General features: G+C 40.9%; 1 long non-coding RNA gene across 1 annotated transcript; it reads left to right on the top strand.

The window, feature by feature from the left end:
* Positions 1-1,073: 1,073 nt before the first annotated feature.
* Positions 1,074-6,420, top strand: LOC142363774 (uncharacterized). Its single transcript, XR_012765943.1, has 3 exons — positions 1,074-1,236; positions 5,003-5,177; positions 6,122-6,420. It is a non-coding gene; the product is annotated as an uncharacterized LOC142363774 (long non-coding RNA).
* Positions 6,421-18,734: the final 12,314 nt, after the last annotated feature.

The raw sequence follows: 18,734 nt of genomic DNA, 5'->3' as shown, positions 1-18,734 counted from the left end.
GTGCACACGTCTTTCTCCTGGCCTTCAGTGTGCAATGGGGGCTTTCTCCAGGGTTTTCTCTGGGAAGCTTGAGGGAGAGCAGAGAGCGGCGCACTGTCACAGGCTGCTGTTGCAGTAGCGCTGGTCTTGTTCTGGCCTCCTCAAAATGCCCACAGGTCTCAACGCAAAAAACTGGCACTCCCTTTCTTTTGTCAGTCCTCTTCAATGGGATTCATTGTGCTGGTGTAACAATGATTGGCTGTAGCAGCTCAAAAGAAGTTACTTTTATTGTTGCTTTCAGGTAGGAGAAGATTTTTCAGTTATTTTCATATACTGCTTGAGGCACTTCTACATCATAAGGCTGAGAGAGTTGGGGCTGTTCAGCCTGGAGAAGAGAAGGCTGCAGGGAGACCTGACAGCAGCCTTTCAGTACCTGAAGGGGCCTACAGGAAAGATGGGGAAAATATTTTCAGCAGGGCTTGTTGCGATAGGACAAGGAACAAGGGCTTTAAACTAAGGGAGGGTAGATTTAGAATAGATATAAGGAAGCAATTTTTTACCATAAGGGTGGTGAAACACCGGAACAGGTTGCTCAGAGAAGTAGTGGAGGCCCCATCCTTGGAAATATTCAAGGCCAGGTTGGATGGCGCTCTGAGCAACCTGGTCTAGTTGAAGACATCCCTGCTCACTGCAGGGGGTTGGGCTAGATGACCTCTAAAGGTCGCTTCCAACCCAAAAAATTCTATGATTCTATGATCATCATGCTCAAAGTCAACAAACACATTGCTAGAGTTTGAAAGCCTCTTCATCCAGATGTGTTTTGTACTTCCTCAGGTATTTTTCTCTCTCATTATTAAGCCCTTTTTATTTAAAACAAAGGCATGTGAGGTGAAAGATTAAAAGGTCTTAGAACAGTTCCAAGTTGTAAAACCAATGGCTACAAATAACACAACAAAACACACTGAGCTACGTTCATACTTCAGAGAAATACTATTCCAATGATACGCTGGTTCGCTCAGGTTGGTACCAGGTGTGTGGCATGTGAAGTTGCGTGCACACACAAATAACCTGCACTGTTCTTTTCTTAGGTGCTTGCTGTGCTCACAGAATTTGCTGCCCCAGCTTCTTTTCATTGTCTACTGGCTCCTATTCTGCCATTAAAGCTAAAAGCTCTACTCAGTTCTGAGAGGAAAACGGGGGGGGTACTGAAAGAAAACATCAGTGAGAGGAAGGACACCAGGAAAAACAAAATCAGCGGTAAGAGATGAAAAAAAAAGTTGGAGGCGAATAGTGGGAGGCTGGCATTTCAACATGTACATTTTATTTATATGACTTTTGAAACAATCAGGCTTTATATGTTTGCAATCAGTGTCATAGGGTGGTCTACTGGAGGCAGTTATTGGAAAATTCACAGTCCTACTAGAGAACAAGTTTTTTACATGCTGCCTTAGATTATTTTTTTCTTGTTGCCAGCTGTGTGGTGCTGGAGCCAATTTTTAAAATATACTGCCTTAATAAATTCAGTTTTTCCCAACAGCAACATCATGATACACACTGGTAAAGACTGGTGTGAAACCCACCAAATATTTTATTTGGACTGTAAACCAGTGTTTGGATGATTCCAGGGTTGAAAAGTCAATGAACTCTCCTACTCACCACCTTGCTTCATGTAAAACATTAATCATGATCTTAAACTCAAAAAAGGATGTAAATTGCAGGTATCTATATACTGCAACTCATTGTCCATCACAGAAGAAAAGTACTGTTAGACAGAACAAAAGACAGATCCCTAGGCTTGACTTTATATCATCCAGAAAGGTCATAATGTGTAATAAATGTGGAACATCATTCATAAAATCTAGCCAAGAGATCAATTTCTGTGACTGCTGAAGAACAGAGTAAATGCATAGATCCATGCAAAATTAATCCTTAGTATTGGAGAAGATACAGAGAAAGTATTTATTCAGAAGTGGCATTTATTAATGACTTATGAAAGAGCTCAACAGAGACACCCAGTTAGAAGAGGGGGACGAGAATGCCAGATGAACATACGTTACGTCTGTGTGTCTGCCCTTTACAGCCTGCCTTTCCTGTGCTGTCAGTAAGTCTGCAGAGCTTCAAACAACACCACATCACGGTGTTACCCTGATTGGGGTGTGCAGTCCTATTTGTTTGCTTGAAGCCGTGTGGTTAACAAGTGACTGTTTTATGGCTCTGTCCATACTTCTGCTTGTGAGAGCAAAGAGTTGCCCAAACAAGTGTAAAGGAAACTGGGAACATGAGGTAATCAGCCACAAGTTACACGGAAGTCAGCTGGCAAGCCACAGGTTTAAAACCAGGAGCAGGAACAATTTAGGAGTAGAAGATAACAGCAAATTTGCAGCGAAAGCACTCTGTTTTACTCTTCCACACTGAGGACCTTACCCCTGTGCTTGGAAGTTTGGAAAGGCTTTTTGGATGATCTTTCCAAGAAGTGGAAGGGAGTGCAGAGAATCAGTGAAGTCTGTCGATATCTCCAGACAAATGTAGCCTTCTCCAGGTGTTCTCAGTCCCTTAGAGTGAACAGTTCACATCCCCTTCTCATCCTGACAGCAGCCATGTACCCCCAGGCCCCTGCTTCGTAGGAACTGTGCACAAATTGGAAGTCTCCGAGTTCCCTGTCTCTTTCTGTGGTTCCTTGTCTATACTGGGATTCAGTGGCTATTTGTTCCAGTGGCTTTTCTGTGATCACGTGCATTGTCATGGTTTGGGGAACTGAGGCTGGAGTCAGGTACATAGAACATTTTAAACATTAATTAATTCAAATACATTCAGCCTCCACAGTGCAGAATACAAAGACTCCAGGATACACCAACTATGCAGTGAGAAAACCTGTTACCTAACGAGAAATTATTCAGATGCAACATTATTTTGTCACTTAGCATTGAGTATTGATAATCCTGACATCTTACATCACTATATTTATGATGTACAGAAATTATTTTCAAAGTTTTATTGCTGTATAGCTACAAAAAGGTTTATAGCTATAAGTGAGCTCTACTCAAGGTCACACTCATCTCCCACAAAAGTAGCTGGCACATCATTGCTTTGGACAGTTGACTTAGCTGGACAAAGAGTCAGCATAGAAATTTGATGGGGAGCAGTCAGAATCAGAAAAACTCTGCAGGGTTAGAAATGCAGAATTTTAAGACTTCGGGATCATATATAGAAAGTTAATGGCTGTAGCTATCTTGCAGACTGGTGATTTAAGACATTTAAGCTCTTCAATTATAAAATCAAGGTTGCTCAGGTTACCTCTTACAAGCTGTTTTCTGCACACGCAGAACATTATGAAGCCAATAACTACTTGTGATGATGAAAACAGTTACAGGCACTGCAATCCAGATGTGTGGCTTCCAGGGTAAAAATCGTACTTGTTTACAACCAAACTTTGGGAGTAGCAGCAAAGCTGAATTAAATACATTTGGACCTTACCAAAAAAATGCAGCTTTCCTTTCAAGTCGTATATTTTGAAGGCCAGGCCTTTGGTCTCAGTTGCTCTCAGCAGTATTGTTCTAATGGACACAATAGACATAAGAAACCCTGTGTGCCTATTTCTATTCTTGAACTGCCAAGTGACTACAAGGAAGTCACGTAGGCCACCACATTTAAGAGTGCCCATCCATGCTGTGTTTTTGCATGCTCATTTTAAAATATGCAGGGTGCCATGTGCAGACACTTTAGAAAGAAACTTCTAGAAGGTATCCAGGAACTCTTAAAATCAGATCTTAAACTACTCAACGTCTCAACAAGACTACCTTGCTCTGGAGGTCACTTGTGAGTATTTCCTCTTACCACTTCTCCAGAAGTCTTCACTGGTGGAATGCTTCAGTGGTGCAGCAAAGATCCCCCAACAGATCAATTTATCTTGTTGAGAAGTTGCCTTTCCCGAGATGCTAGAAACACTCTAACAGTAACGTAGCTTTAGTCAGCGCTCTTCATGCACACGCAGACACTATTGCACTGGTGAGTAAAAGATACCATATCCTACTACTGCAAGCAGTTGAGGGGGTTAATTCATGTGTACGAAGTAGGACCCTTGTCAGTTCTGGTGTATATTTTTGCATTGATCCACCTTATGTCATTTACTTAGGACAAGATTCCCCTCCGAGTGACTGAGGCTTACATAACTAGATACCACGTAAAGGCGGCTGCTTAGAATTTTGTTGAGAATTCATCCTCAGAAAACCAGTCCTCTTCACAAACTAGTATCTGGAAACCTCTTACCTCTTGTCATCAGAAGTCTGATGGAACTGGCTTTGTGCAAATGGTGTACAGATTTGGTCACCCACGCTCAGAAAGCTACATTGAATCAGAAAACGGCCACTTGAGTGGCTGAAGAAGAAACAATTGTATGAGAAGTGCTTAGGTTTCTTCACTCTAGCAACACAAAGAGAGAGGGTACACACTTGACTTCTGCAAACATATCACAAAGATAGAAAATTAACTGTATTTACCTGCACACTAGATAACAGGAGCAATCATCAGAGCAGGGATGCTGCTTCTAAAAGGCTGGACCATTCTAAGTTACACAAACTTAAATATAAAGTACTCTCTTATCATCTGCTCCTTTTGCTTATTCTCCCTCCCCTCCCCTTGAATTGTAGCAGGAAATAATTTGACCTGGAATACAAGGTGACCTTATATTTAAGCCCTTATTTTTTTCCCTGAAAGAGACAAAAAGCAGGAGAAACCTAATATTCAAGCTCACATTCTATCTGTGTATAATCTAAACTAAAAGACAGCTTTGGCACAATAACATGTGTGGATAAACACATCATTAATAACTCTAGTCTGGAAATTGGAGGTTTCTAACAGAGTCTCCCAAGCAGAAGGAGTGGGAAAAACCTGCCTGGTTTCAGAATGCTGCTTAATTAATAGCTTGTGATAGAGTGTCACTGGACTTGATCCTTCTAGTCCCTCTCTTATGAAAACAAGGGGCTTATTTCTTTTCTATTAATGCAGGTAATTTTTATTTATGTAGGTATTTTCTGCAGAGGTGACAACAAACAAGAGCATCAGCTCCAAACTTCCTTAAACTTGGAGAAGCTTGGATTCCGGTTCATACTCTCCAGCTGGAGATCAGTTGAAGACACAGGTTGTGTTTATACATACGCAGAGGAGGTTAAACAATTTTGTCAACTCGTAACAGAAGCAAGGTAACACAAATTTTGTCACATGAATCTCACTTTAGAGAGTATCGTCTGAGGATGGGCATTGACTTTTGCTTGCATAACTCTCAGACAGGAACAAAAAAAATGACATATGTTTTGCTGAGTTCCATTGTCTCTTCCTCCCTTTGTAAGGAAATGAAAGCCTATTTCTCTACTAGTTCCATGAAATCTATCTGAATCCTGGTAACATGTCTCTGAGAATTTGCTCAGAGGGAATAACAACAGACAAGGGTACACCCTCCATTGCTATGTTACTATTCCATGAGTTCCAGACAAAAGCATTTATTGTGGTTTGGCAGCAACCATCTATTCCTAAAACCCTGGGACTGCATTGTTCTTTACTTGTCAAAAGCTGATTTAGTACCTACAGGCACAGATTGCAGGGTTCATCTTTTTAGGAAGGATCTTCAGGCTCTCTAGACTGCTGGGGTCACCCCTCACAGCCAGTAAGAGCACTGGAGGAGTCACACCGAAGTTGACTGTAAAGACGAGGCCCTCAAAGAAGCAAAAGGTCTGCCCTGCAATGAATATTCCAGGATTTTTATTGTGACCTAGGTTAAATGGTGATACTCCAGAAACTGAGCAACCAACTGCCAGGCCAGTTATAATAATAACTCTGAATCATTAAATACAGATATGTCTCAGCAAAAAAATATTGTTAAGGCCCCAAAACTGTTTTGCTGTGTTTGGAATTCTAATACGGTAGGTAAATTTGACTGGAACTCCTAATGATACAAAGATCTTGCAGTCCTATCTGTAGTTAAGATAATGAGCCTGGGACCTAAACAAAGCTATTAGGAGGCCCTTCTTCTGCTTGGAATGGTTTATCTTTACTTTTAAAGCAGATGATTAAAAGTAATATCTAATGAAAACCCCATCTGTTTTCCATTGAGCATACACTTGGGTTTTTTTTCTTTTTTTCCCCTAAGGTTGCATGAAGCTCTGCAGCGCACAGCACTGACACCCTCACAACGTAACAGGACAAGCCAATCCTTGACGGAGTTCCTTTGTCCAGGGAAGCTAAATATTGGGTATATCTGGATCTATTAACATAAAGCTGAACTTTTGGACCCTTAATTTCTTTCATACCCAGGAACTGAAGACAGATGTACAAATATGGTAGCGATGTAATAAATCTTAGGTCACACAGACCTGCACAAGTCTGAGTCTGCAGACCATAAAGGTTATTTTACAAAGCATTAGCAATAAAAGCTAAGACTTGCCACTCCGTGCTCTTTTCTCAGCTAAATGGGAATTTCTGTGTCTTGTTAAGACATGGGGTCTATGACACAAAGTTGGGCAGCTGTGATCCCTGCAGGCACTCCTACAGTTTTCTATAACATGAACCCACAGAAGCCAAACAGATACACATGCAGTTTCCATTACTAAGTGATTCATTTGCCAGTCGGAGAAAAACCTAGTAGTATTAGATAAACAAACATGTTGTGCTAAGTGCTGTTGAAGCCCAGTTTCCAACAGATCTATGTCTTAACGATTTACTCCAGTGTAGATTTTCTATCCTCTTAGAAAGGTCTTCCTCCCTTATCCTCTATACAGACATGGCTAGCTACAATAATGAATTTTTTAGGAATTTCATAACTTTGAGGCTTCTCTCATTCTACCAGATGTGGTTGAAAATGGTCAATGGCTTAAGAAGGCACAGGTGAGATAAACAAGCTGATACACAGGTAGACAGTATATTCTTATAGCCAGGCTAAGAATCAAAGTTAAGTATAGAGGTGGAATAACATGGCAGAGAGATCACTAACAGCATTTGTGTGGTGAATAGGAATGTGTGTGTGCTTCTGTTCTGGTGATCTGAGCGTATGCCATGTGGCTGTGGATTGCTCTTTGTTACATTGTCTGTTAAAATTTAATATTCCACAAAAAATGAAAGTCAGGACAGTCATCCCCAACCACCTGCAGTTCCTGTTAGACTCTCAAGGCTTCATCTGATTTGCTTTTTCTTTTACACCCAGACACCACTGGCCAATATCCATCATCCTGCCAGTTAACAAAGACTTGGGAGACTTTGGCACAAGTTCCAGGCTGCGTCTGGCTTTCTTTTGTCAGTCCTGAAAGGGGACAGAAAACAGGAAAGATCCCTCCCAATCTTCATCTGCCAGGCACAGGGAAGATTCCGGGTTGATGGCTGCCTGCCACACACACCCTGGGACCGAGTGAGGCGAGGAGGAGGAAGGGGACCAATGTGGAAGGTGACAAGATTAGCCAGATTCCATTCAAGTTATCTTTGGCTGCTGATATGTTTTCTTGGGGACCAAGATGAGCATTGTTCAGAAATCACTCGCATCTAAAGAATCTGAAGGAGGCCTCTGCACCCACTGTCCAAGCGTGGCTGTTTAGCACTGACCTGTGGGTCACTTCGTAATACAGACACTGGTTCCAGCTGGCAAGGGCTCCTAAAGGAAAAGCTCCACAGCAAGAACAACCACAGTCCCAGAATCTGGGTTTAAAATTTCCACTGCCACCTTTCTTGGGACCTTTCAGAGATCCAACTCCGATTCAAGGGCTTAATCTGCCATTATCAAATATAATGAAGAAATCTGGCTACTTTGCAATAGAAGATGAGTGAGCCCTGATCTCTAGCTCTTGTTCTGTCTCCATGATAGCTCCTCTTTAACCATAAATAGATGCCACCTTTCACACTGGCATAAGTGAAGCTGAATGCATAAAATTTTGTCTGATCTACTTCTTACCTTCTTGTCTCATCTACTTCTTCTACCTCTTGAATTATTATTCTCCCTCTTCACGCTTTTCATTTTTAAAGTAATTGTTCATATACATTAAGAAAACTATACTAACCTTGCAGAAGATTAAAGAGACAGTGAGAGAGACTACCAGAGTTGTCTTTCTTACAGGACTGTTCTCAAGATACAAGCAGAAAATTGGATAGGTGTCATTTTTCTTTACTCTTTGTAACTTAAAATGTATCAAGGAGGTTGGAAAGAAGGAACTGTGATTTTTTTTTAAGCTTTTTTCTTAAATCCTGCTGACGTTTTGTAATAGCCATATAATCATTTCTTAATCTAGAGGAAGCAAAAATTTCCAATGTAAAAAATAAGCAGAGACTTTGCACAGCTAGTAAGGTTATTAATCAGAGATATGGTGATAAGGTTAATGAGACATGTTATACAAGTAAAATTAATAAAATCAAGATGGACTTTGAGAAGGACGTGAAGGAAAAGTTAGCTTTGCTGAAGGTACAGAACCCTAACCCTTCACATGAAAGTTGAGGAAGCTGAAGCTTGCAGTTTCCTGGGTCAGGCCCCAAGAAATCGCTGTCAAACCACATGAAGCCTCGACTGGATGTTATTAATATGTGAAACATCAACATAGAAGGAACATGGAAAGACATCAGACCTCTTGTTTAGTACAAACAAGCTAAAATGGCTACAGTTTCCTCACTTTTTTCATATGATCGCCTTAGGCTGTGCAACAGATCACCCTCCTAGAGTCAGTGAACTGAGACTGCTGCCAACCTTCCCACCACCTTTCTCATTTGACCAGTTCCTCAAATTACCTATGATCCACAGGAACTTTCTCTTTGCTTAATGTGACACATCCTGAAGAAATGCATGAAGAATTTGCACTAAACAGCTAAAGTATGAGGGAAATAAATGAAGGGCTGGGTATGAAGACGAAGTCCTGTCTCCTTTACTGGACTTGGCACAGCAGAGCACATGCACAGTCTCAGTTTAGTTAGATGGAGTAGGAAAGAACTAAGCAACCCAAAGGACATTCCTTGAACAAGAACAAACATGCATAAACTGACCATGGCAATCAGAAGGTTTCTTCCTATCAAAAGAAAGACATTCTGGAGGAAATGCCCTAATAAAGTAGGAAACTCTGAGGAAAGGAGAGATGACAAGGAGGAAAGAGCATATTTCTGAATAGCACAATCTGTTTATGAAAAAGATTGGGAACTTGGCTCACTGCAGAAGCAGAAGACCTCGACTCAGCAACCCAAAAAGTCATTTTCAATTCTAGGTTTCCTTTCTTCCTTTCCAAATCAGAACTGATGAGGTCTGATTCTAAAGGAAAAACAATCTGTTCTTTCTTTGTACTTGCCTGTGCAAACACATAAGTTAAAATGCATGTCACCTCTTTCCCATGCTCCAGCAAGGACAATAAGAAAAGAATGTAATCTCTTGTGTGGCCCATAACAAGTATGAATTAATGATGTTTTAATATGCATTCATTGTGGCAAGAAAAATCCCCTATTTCATACAGAGTTACAAATACAGCATATCTTACATGATTGATCACAAATAAAACAGAATGGAATCAAGCAGGTAATAAATGAGGACAAAATACTAAGATTGATTCTTACCTTTTGCTTTTGTAAGAAAATGAGACTCATGTTCACGTTTGTTTACATGAATTGGACCCAAATAATTTTGTAACTGGTTCATAATTCCCACTCAAATTTTACATACTTGAGATGTTTAATTCCTGCAAGTTTTGTGAACGTAGATGGCCAAGTATAGAAGACAGATTATTCATCTCTCATTGAAGAAAGAGCGTAAAACGAACTCAATCCCCACTAAACATCAAAGAATCCATGCCATAACACAATTTAAATTATAAATTCATAAGAAAAAAAGACTTCGCTGTTTGCAGAACTACTTGTATTGAATGAGATCACAGAGAGATAACATCAGTGTGACAGAATCTAATCACCACTCAACAAACATTCTGGAAACAAGTCAGCAACCACATCTGCTTCAACAGAACCAGTGCTTCATGTGACAGGAAGCTTATTAGAGACCCTGTCTCATTACCTTGTTTTTGCTTGTAACTTCCCAGCATGAATATTCAATATTGCAAAATACAGCAATTTCCTTCACAGACCATCCAGAATGGAGAAAGAAATTGGGCCAGACATTCCAGATCCTGAAGAAATTGGTGCCTGTGGAGCTATGGATTTCTACCAGCAAAACATCTGGCACAAAATAACATTAAACATGAACAACTTGCTTCTCTTTCCTCTTACCATTGATGTGAGGCAAGAATAACTCCACTGAACTTTGCTTGATTTATCAAGCCTGAAAACAAGACAAAAGAGAAGAAAATCAGACCTTTAAACATAGCGAGACATCTTAAAGGAATACAACTCAAAATACCTTATTTCCTCAACAGCATAAAATGTTACATTGTGAATTTTTTTTTTTTTTTGTTACTACATGTGAAACTGTTGCTTCACAATATTCTGAATGCAACTTAGGAATTCCCATTTGAATCTCTTTCATGGCTTTAGTCATTGGTCCAGGAGTCAGAGCCCCTGCACAGGTAAATTTGGGCGATTCGCAACAGAACTCATCTGAAAATCTGCACAGGAGTGTAGCCATGTGTCCCAAGTCCCAGGAAGGGTAATGGGAGCTCTGTGTGCTCAGCCTTTCTTAGCTGAAACCCTTCCTAAAGTGAAAGGAGTTAATCTCAAACACCTCTAAATTAGGTGGTCCATACGCATCAGTGTGGTGAATGATTGCACGGACCCCAGTCTTGTGCTCGATCAGAATCAATTTATTGCTCAAGTGAATACCTTATATACTAATACAATAGTTACTAGAGCCAATCAGCTTTGGATTCGTGGCTTTGCGAATGCCAGTTCACAGTTGCTGTTTTCCACGATCTTTTGCAGCTGGATGTGTGAAAACCGCTTATCTCATGAGAACAGGGAAGGGAGGCACAGGATGCGCTCATCCTTCAGGGTCATGAGACAGTGCTGTTCTGTCTCAAGTTATATGGTTTCCCACACATCAGCCCTTGATTTGCCTCTACTGTCTCAGACTTTGCAGTGGAAAACATGTGAGCCTGCCCTTCCTCACTGTACCCAGCAGCGGCACGTGTTTTGGAAGACTGTGGCTGTGGATCTCTGAAGTATGGGCACTTCCATCTGATGTATGGCATCAGTCATATCACATAGCAACAGCTCCCATTTTCCTCTTCTCACTCTTCAGCTCTGCAGGAGTGTTTTTTTCTTGCACATAAAGCAGGACTGGCAGTGGGATCTGTCAGCGCTGAGCAGTGGGATACAGTTCACTTCCCCTGGCAGGGAGGTCTTGCATGGATGTATCCACACCAGGTCCCTGAGGGTGGCAGAGAGGTTTTACACAAAAACTCTCTGACGGTGCTCCATTCTGCAGACACATCAGGCAGTATCTTCCCTGCTAGAAGTCTCTGGATGATAACTCCTTTTTCTTTCTCCTTCACCTTGAGGACAGATAAAAACCCTTTCAGGGAGATCTTAAATCACTGTTGCCGTTTCAACCTCACAGATGTCAAAGTGATTTTTATACTCTTTCTGGTCAACCCCCAACAAAGGGACTTTAATGGGTTGCACCAGGCAATAAACCATCCTCTACTGGCTCTAGAAACAGGGAAGCAAGAGAGGGAATGTAAAGCTGGAACAAAGCACAGACCCAGGGCAGGTCGAAATACTTGCAGAAACTGATTCATCCAAAGATTTAATACCAGATGTTCTATTCAGACAACTTTAACAGAGCTCCATAGAACATTAAAAACTTCTCATGTTTTCAGTATTCAAACCACTCCATCTGGGCACCTCTGCCACAGGGTACCAACAAAACACTGCTTAACATTAATTAAAGAAGTGAGTTCTGCTCTGCAAGTTCAATATAAAAAAAGAGCAAACACATGCTAAGTTGTTCCTGGGAATGCTGCACACAACAGAGGAGCTGTCTTGGATTACAGCATTTCTAAATTACGCCACCCCAAGTCTGATTTTAGGGAGGATATATTAGGGATATGTTACTGCAAACATTGTGCTAAACTGGACAACTCTGCATCTCTGATTAATAAATATCCTGCTTATAATATACCAAACATTCCTATTTCCTTCTTTACCTACAGTTTCAACAGATTGTTGCATAACTACTACTTTGTGGAAAAGTTGCATGCTTTTTCTTGAATATTTATTTGGGTATCACTTCTTTGCAGATAATATTAATTTTTGCCTGTGCCCCTCTTTAGCCTCATAGACTCCTTGTTCTCCTATTAGTTCCATCTTCCCAGCCCACCAAAAGCCTGTAGCCATATGTAGTAAGATGAACTACTGCTTATTGGACGCTTCTGTGCAAAATCTTTTTCCAAATCATTTTCCTTCTCGAAATCTAGGACTACTCCATTTGATGAGCAATATCTGGCTGTTGAGACTCAGCAGTGGCAGCTGAAGTCACCTCACCCTTATTTTCTCAACTGCCGATGCAACTTCCTACCCTCTTTTGGCTGATTCCACTCTGCAAAGGGGAAGATCTACAGGATAAGGATGTGGCCCAATTTTCTCTCTGTGCCGTAGCTCCTTCCCTTCACGGATTTAATTTGCTTACTTTTCTTTACCAGCCCCATCTATTGCCACCTCCACTTCCTCCTGCTTGTGTCTTCTGCTCCCTCAATCATCAATAATTCCAACTCAGAATACAGCTCTTCTTTAAAAGACGTGATCTTTCAGGTTGTCTCATGTCTTCCTGAAAGGCTGACAACTTTGCTGGTCTTCCCTTAGAAGTTCCTTCTATAACTGACTGTAGCCTCTTTTTATTTAGACCGTTCTGCGCGCCACCAGGTGTAGCTTGCCTGAGATGTGTTGAGACGCCTTTGTATCAATGCCATCGAGTTTTTCTGTAATTACTCTGATTAGACACTGGATGGTGCTCTTTGCACTTTCCTGCCAGCAAAAGCACTTTCAAAGCAAGCAAACTCCCTCTTCTCATGAGAATCATAAAAATTCCCCAGGGTCAGATAGAGTTACATGTCTAAGCCTCTAAATCCTGTGGGAAGAGCATGTTTTGACTACATAGAATGTAGCTGAAGCTGCAGTGGAAGAGGCTCAGCTAGGTAAGGACAAATGCCAAATAAAATGTCACTGCCTATTACACACTAATCCACCAAGTACTGGTTTTCTCATTCCTCCTCAAATATTTTATTTGCTAATTGGTTCCTTATCAATGTTCCCCATAGCAACAAGAGAGATGTAACTGGCATAAAGTGGGCTGAATGACATTATGTCTGCATGTAAATGTAACTCGGATCGTGCATGGAGACGATCTGAAGGAGGTTAACAACGTAACATGAAACCTCCTGTCGTCTCAGAGGAGAAGGGAGCTTCTTTAATGCTGCATGAATGGTGAAACAGTAAGGCAGGAAAGCATATCTCTGCAGCAAACATTTCTAAGAGGCTCAAACTGAGATTCTACATGAGTTCATTTGATCTTTTTACTTGCTAAGAAATACTCATTTTACAACAGATGTTTGTCTTCAGCTATTTTTCAAAGAAGGTCAGAAACATTTTGATATTTTTAAAGATGTGATGAATAAGCAAAGAAATATACTTTATGGCAAAAAAGCTACATGGAGATAGCAGATACATGTTCAGGTTTTTTCCCCCACTACGCTGACTTTTGTGTATCCCCAGGCAAATCAGGCTATCTCTGTGGGTCTCAGCTTCCGAGCCTGTAAATCTGAGACAATGCCTTCTGTTCTGGCTCTACTAAAAGACCCTTTCTCCAGTGAAAGGTGACATAGAGGTACAAAATATTTTATGTGTCTGCATGTAAGCGACATATCTCTAGAAAAGGCACTCTAGTAAAATAAACAGGCAAATAGAGAGACCACTGTAACATCTAGGAGGAATCAAGGAAAATAAGGAATAAAAGGATTCATAAGGATGGCACGGAATTGATGCAAACAGTTGGACTAGCTGGGCCCACCCACTGACCTAAGACGTGTGATTTAGGTTTGTATGAACAAGTATTTGGGTTGGTCCACCCCTGGACACATAGGCATAGGCAGAGCCCCACAAAAGGCTCAAGAATCACTGAAGAATCCCACTTGAAGGAATGCCTTGAGCTACGCTTTTGGAGCTTCTAGCAATCCTACCTGGATTAAACTGTTCAGAAGGGCGGGCTTGTTCAGCTGAAGGTTTTGCAGAGATTTGTTGATCCTCTGAAATCCTGTGGCATCTCTTCAGCTGCCTGGTCCATCGTCTATTCAAAGACTGCCTAGTCTGCTTGGGTATCATTCTAAATACCTCCAAAGACTATTCTGAAAGGGACATACTGAGAGTTAATAGTTGGATTAATAAAACACTCCAAAATGAGCACTGCTGTTGAAGTCGTAACACAGAAATTTTTTGGCTACACCATTTAATAGGACACACAAGGGACAATGAATTTTACGGTACTTGCAACATTCTCTCCTTCTCTTGGCAAGCGGGCATTGCAATCATTAGAATTTACAGGATATCTGATCTGCTTATGCCTCAGAGGAAGAAAATGAGATAAATGGCCCAATCCTGCAGATCTGACATGACTCACCTTATTGATGTTAATGAACTGGCCTTCTCAAGATTAGGAAGTTGAATGCATGAGATGCTACTGCTAACACGGTCTGTTGTTTTGAAAAATACTACTATATGCAATACTTACATGCAAAACAGCCTGAAAAAGCAGAACCTCCTATTGTTATTTTAGATTTTTTAAAGAAAAGTATAATCTCATGAACAGAGTGAAAACCAAGAGAGTTCTCGCTGGAGTCCCATTAGCCTTGTTGTCCCTGCTGCTGGATCACATTGGGCTTTGCTGGGTGAGGTCTGATGAATGTGTGGTGACTGTCATGGTCCTTGCTGGTGCCCACTCTCCTCTATTATAAAATCCTGCTAAAGTAACAGAGCTGGCAGGAGGGACTCTGTGTGTCCACACTTCAACTACTGCAATACGAAGTCCAGCATCTCTGCTTAAATCACTGATGAAGGCAGATTTGGGCTAAGGCTAAACACAGCATGGCTAAGCACAGCCCTACACTCCACTCTCTCCACTTCCCTACAACAGTTATCTCTAACACAAAGGCAGAGCAGGCTATAGGGCACTGGCAGTTTAAACCACTATGGGAAGGTTTGCCAGAATATTTGCTGAACCCCTTTTGTTCCTTCTCTATGTGTCTGTAGACAGATGCAGATAACTGTTAATACAAGTATAGTGAGTCTGAATGGGTTACGGCAGATTTGTAGATCTTCCAGTGAAGGAGTGTCCAAGTACAAAGCTGATTTTGTGCCTCCCTGCAATGAGAATTCTAATGAAGTATTGCTGAGCAAGGTTACCCAAAATACTATGCTCTTAATGTGTCCTTTGTTATGCATACAGAATGAGTTTCTGATTCCTTGGTTATTCTGCAGTAAGAAAAAACTGTTTAGTTTCATGGTACATCACAATATTCAATGACCTTGCCCCTTGGGAACCCAGAGAGCTTTCACATCTTAATATAGACATCTTTCAAATGAGATCATTAGTGTGCATATATCTAGATTTAGGGCCAATGCAAGCACTTTGATTTTTGTCTGCCAAATTTTCTTTTTTGGCTTCATTTGCTTCCTAAATATTCAAAGAACTGTACCACATGGAATCCTTTAAACAATAGATGGGATAACATCATTTTTCAATTGCTCTTGAAAAGGTTTTTAACCACATATACTATTCCAGGGTTCGTTCAGAAGTTACCATTGCAAATAACGTAATTGTTCCAGACTGAATTCGTTGCATTCCAGAAAAACTTTTGAAGCGAAGAGCATGACTGATTTGGGATTTTTAACCAACCTCTTTATGGTAATACTTAGATGAATATAAATTTTCTCCAAAAGCTTCACATTAAAAAGAAGGGACCAAAGCCTACAAACACTCACATGTGCAGAACTAATACTTAATGCTAATGACCCATCAATCTCAACAAAAGGAAAATAAACATTTAAATGTCAGGAAACTCTGAACACTTTTTATTTTAAACAAATAAAAAAGTGAGAAAAGCAGTAGACAAGCTCTGGCAAACCTAGAAATATATAAAGTGCAAGCAATAAATTCTAGTTTTCATCTTCTCTTTTGCTAGGACAAGTCCATTCCTTGCCTTTTGAATGAACCCAAGGCTTGCTGTCGTGAGCAGCTGAGTCCCTCCTTAAAGATGTGTGTGACTTCTGCTTCCCTGGGCTTCACCTGGAGTTAAGAACACACAGTTTTTTCTGGTCATATGTCTGCTCTCCACACTCAAACATTCTTGTTGCATTCATCTAAAGACAATGTCATTTTATGGTTTGTCCAAGCAAGGAGACTGTTACCAAAATCTTCACTGTGTAACACCTACAGGTAGAATCATCTGGGACAGATGAGCTGTTGCTCCTTAGTTCTCCTACTTGCTCAGGCAGAGGGTCCTCAGTTCTGCAATTTTCATCATCTACGAGTGCAGTGGAGTCTAGTCCCATCAACCCACAAAGCTGCTTCCCAAATCTACCTTGTTACTCAGATTTCTTGGATGAATTGAATTAAACAGCGGGTGGTTTATGAGATGAACTACACTGGGGAGCAGGGCCTGTAATTCATTGCATGCTCCTACCAAACGGGGCACAATGGAATCCAGCTTCTTTGTGGCCAGTAGGCCAGTAAAGCAACACAAATGGGAAACAGCACACTTCAGAGGGTCTTTTTGATCTCCATTTTGATTCTGTGCTACAGGCCAGCTTCTCGTTTCCCACACATCAGCCTGTTTCCACTGAATTCACACCAGATGTAGACTTGGCCTTGCAAGTCCAGAACTTTAGTTTTTAGACTCCGGTTTTTGTAGAATCGGCTTAGTTGTTGCATAAAACAATAGTATCTTGTACCATTCAAAACTAAAGGAATTAGCTCTGTATTTATTAGCCTCACTTCCTATGAATACAAAGCTTTTTTGATCATAGTCCTCACTGGTCTGATCACAGCCCTGGCCCTCTGATCATCCACATCAAGGGACTTGCTGGAGTGTGCAGCAACTTCCCCCAAAGCGGTGTACTTTGCTGCAAGTGGTAGTACAATGTAGGTAATCAGGTCTTGTCCTGTCATGGAGCTGGGACATAGCCAGGGTAACTCAATCACACGTAGGATCTGGGACTAGTTTCACAGATAAAGACAGCAATCGTTACATTCTTCAAAGCCTAATGTAAATAGATGCTTCAGTTGAGGTTAAAGTGCCCCAAACAAAAAAACAAAAAAAAAAAAAAAGAAGAAGAAAGAAAGAAAAAGCAAAGCCACGCAAAGAAAAATCTTTCTACATGCTCAAAAAAATGTAGGAAAAGTTTCATTTGGAACTTGAGCATTCATAAGCACTGAAGTCAGTCAACCACAGGATAGATCTATTAGGAAAACAGATTTAATTAGGTCTTCTGCTACGTGTTTATTTTCCTCAGGCAAAAAGGAAATACTTCTTCTCTCCTAGATGTGTTACATAAATTACTTCACTATGCTTTCTGCAACCAAACAAACACAGTCCCCTTCAGTTTACTCCCGGTCTCTAGACAACCACCGAGTGTCCACACTTACTGCTTGTCACTGGATGTTACTGTTTAAACAAAAGCTGCAAACTTACCTTTTTCAGTAAGCCTGCAAGATTAAATTTCAGGCAGAGTGCAACATGACAGCTACTCCTCCAGCTTGTACTAACACAGCACACACTCTCCAGGAAGATGCATCTTCCATTAACTTGTGCCTGCTGCTTGTGGTACTGATGCTGAAAACGCCCATGTTAGACTTTTAGGTGAAATATATTTGACAGAAATGCATGGGATTCTAGAAGCATTATTATTCCTGGAGAAGTTTACTCCAGAAATAGTGTCTGCCCACCTGCAGCTCTCGAGATCTGACCCATGTCTCACTGATTCATTAATATTGCATGTGTCTAACATCTACAGCATGGGGACTGGAATTCAGGACTTTTGGTCTCTGCTGGTTCTGCCACTGCAATAGACTTGTTTCTATGACTGCAAACCACTGTTAAACTCTGCTTACCTCTTTTAAGGCTTAGCTGAGTCATGTTGGGAAATCCTTTGAGATTAAGGCTGTAAGAACTACAAGTGATTAGAATTAAATGGGACGTTTTGGGAGCCACAGAGGAAGTTACCCAATTGTTCCAGGTTTCAAGACATCAGGACTAGATACTATACAAAGCTTTGCATCTGTCAAGGGCAATTACTGTCCAGAAAAAGGAGGAAAGATTAAGTAAGAACCATACCTACAAAGTTAATACAGCTTTAGATTGGAGAACAAGACAAAAAAAAAAAGTATGAGCCCCTTGAAAGTTTTTCTCTTGTTCAAACTACTGTATAAAACCCATTTCATACATATGCCCCGGAGTTCTGATACAGATTTTGAAATGTCGCAAGTCCAATAGTCAGTATTTTGCCAATGGAAGTGATAGGATATTAATTCCTTAATAAGCGCTTGGAGGTACAACACCTATCAAGCTTGATATTATCTAAATTCCTGTTTGCAGCAGGAGTGATGTATAAGGGTTTGATCCCGGACCGATCAAAACACGTGGGAGCTTTGCCTTGACACGAACAAGATGAAAGTAGTTGTTAATATTGGGTGGTTTGGGGCACCCATATGAACACACATGAGGACAGAGTTCCAAGAGCTCAGCTCCCGCAGTTAGGCCTAGATTTTCAACAGGATTTATGTGTCGAATGCTTACAATATCCAGCTACCT

This window comes from Opisthocomus hoazin, chromosome 20 (assembly GCF_030867145.1).
Source record: "Opisthocomus hoazin isolate bOpiHoa1 chromosome 20, bOpiHoa1.hap1, whole genome shotgun sequence".
In the NCBI taxonomy this organism is placed as follows: Eukaryota; Metazoa; Chordata; class Aves; order Opisthocomiformes; family Opisthocomidae; genus Opisthocomus; species Opisthocomus hoazin.
The sequence above is the reverse complement of the archived record's forward strand: the minus strand, read 5'-3'. Positions and strand labels throughout refer to the sequence as shown.